The sequence below is a fragment of the Protopterus annectens genome, chromosome 6.part0 (assembly GCF_019279795.1).
Source record: "Protopterus annectens isolate FY-2018-M chromosome 6.part0, PAN1.0, whole genome shotgun sequence".
In the NCBI taxonomy this organism is placed as follows: Eukaryota; Metazoa; Chordata; order Ceratodontiformes; family Protopteridae; genus Protopterus; species Protopterus annectens.
Genome location: NC_056737.1, coordinates 1,251,111,840 through 1,251,114,339, shown reverse-complemented (window position 1 = coordinate 1,251,114,339; position 2,500 = coordinate 1,251,111,840). Strand labels below are relative to the sequence as shown.

Here is a 2,500-nt window from a genome sequence, read left to right as displayed (position 1 = left end):
TGTACTTAAGCAGAATCATGTTTTCTGAACTGCAACTTTTTGTTAAAGGATGCTACCTATTTCTGTTAAACCAAGCTAAGTTTCAAGATTTTGTGGCCTTTTTATGCTGAGGAATCCTAGCCTATATCAGTAAATATACTTGCAGATAGGAAAGTAATTTGAAGTACAAATTGAGCATTACTCCTATAATTAATAATTTATGCCTCCTACATAATTATCATACAGAGTACAGAAGATAGAAAAGTGTTCATGGCTGCAGAGTTAGTGTTAATTTTATTTCTGTTTGCTTATTTAGATATTTAAACTTAAAAATCAAACATAAAATATAAACAAACTGCGCTTAAGATGCCCTTTGATCCATGACCTCTACAGAAAAATTCAAAAGGTGAAGGGTAACAGAAACATAGACAATCAGCACTCATTTTTTGATCTATGTACATTTCCCCTTCACCTTACTAGTCGATTGATTGTTTCTAGGCTTGCAGTCCAGGGGACCATTGAGAATTATAAACCAAAATTTTCAGTTGCTCCTAAGCATTGTCTGCTAAAGTGACTTCCCAAATTAGAGATGAAGGAATCGAACCCTGTACCACTGGAACTACAGGACACAGCTTTAACCACCTGCATGATTAAACTTTACTGTCAATGGGATTCAAACCCAGGATGATCTGGACGAAGAGTAAGAACACTGTCATTAGCTCAAACCCAGATGCACTATACATCATAATGTATGAACAAGGTATTGAAGGTATCTCTGATGTTCACTGATAACTGGTTCATGAATAAACCTCTTAATGCTCTAAATTATCATTTTCTCCAAGGGCTTGTGGCCTAGGAATTAATTATATTATCAAAGTGTCTAGTAGCTCTTCCTCTGCATTGGCTGTAGTGTTATAACAAAAGAGCCTGATGAAAGTTTATTTAATAGATCCATCAATGACAAATCTTATCCAAGATGCTACTAAAAAAGAAGGTTAGAGTTCAATATCAGAACCAGAAAGTGTGATGTTCTATTTCACTTATTATGCCTTATGCAAGGAAGAGTCCAAAGAGAAATGTTTAGGAGTGGATCATCCATGACTTCAGTTAAAGTGTTTCAAATAAACACGTGATTTTTTTTTTCAGTTGGCAGTCTGTTGTCTAGCAGGTAATAAAATCATGACACTAAAATGTACAGTTCTGTAACATAACTAGGTGGTAGGCTTCATTGAATTCGCTTTCATCACATATGCAGAATACCCTTAGTGATAAGATTCAAAATATCAGACTTTTAATTAGAGATGACCTTTCAGTAAGTGACATCATGTCTTCAAGGGACTGTATATCTGAGACTCTGTGTTTGTTTGACAGCAAATGCCACATTTATTCAGAGAGAAATTAGAGCTGACAGATAATGTATGACCTGAATTCTTTAGCTGTTACTGTAATTCAAGTATTCAAGGTTATGCACGTGTTTCTGGAATTGGTGCATTACTGGTGATTTAAGCAAGTACTTACAATAAACCTCTTACATAGTTAAGAATGTACAGTTACACTCGTGGTAATGGAAGCCATAGTTAAGAATGTACAGTCACATTCATGGTAATGGAAGCCATAGTTAAGAATGTACAGTCACACTCGTGGTAGTGGAAGCCATAATTAAGAATGTACAGTCACACTCATGGTAGTGGATGCCATAGTTAAGAATGTACAGTGACACTTGTGGTAATGGAAGCCATAGTTAAGAATATACAGTCACACTCATTGTAATGGAAGCCATACTTAAGAATGTACAGTCACACTCATGGTAATGGAAGCCATAATTAAGAAAGTACAGTCACACTCGTGGTAATGGAAGCCATAGTTAAGAATGTCCAGTCACACTCGTGGTAATGGAAGCCATAGTTAAGAATGTACAGTCACACTCATGGTAATGGAAGCCATAGTTAAGAATGTACAGTCACACTCGTGGTAATGGAAGCCATAGTTAAGAATGTACAGTCACACTCGTGGTAATGGAAGCCATAGTTAAGAATGTACAGTCACACTCATGGTAGTGGATGCCATAGTTAAGAATGTACAGTGGCACTTGTGGTAATGGAAGCCATAGTTAAGAATGTCCAGTCACACTCGTGGTAATGGAAGCCATAGTTAAGAATGTACAGTCACACTCGTGGTAATGGAGGCCATAATTAAGAATGTACAGTCACACTCGTGGTAATGGAAACATTCTGTTTATTCATCTATAAATTGTTCTTTCTTGGCTGAAGTAAAGCATAACTATAAGGATTTGTTTATATCTCCAGGAAGCATGGTTGTGGAATTCTATAGTGATCAGTCCTATAATAAGCAACATGATCCACAGATTGTTACCCACTGGAGTCAAGTCACTCCTCAGTCACCAAAGGAACCATACAATATGATGAATTTATTTGTGGTTAACAATCAGGACCCCTCTTTTTCCATGCAGACTTATTTAATTCCAACTTATTTTGGTTAAGCACAATCAAACTTAAGTGAG

At 36.3% G+C, this 2,500-nt stretch overlaps 1 protein-coding gene across 8 annotated transcripts in view; it reads left to right on the top strand.

The window, feature by feature from the left end:
* Positions 1–2,500, top strand: part of ACVR1C (activin A receptor type 1C) — a 1,029,031-nt gene that overhangs the window by 251,980 nt on the left and 774,551 nt on the right. The window lies entirely within an intron of this gene.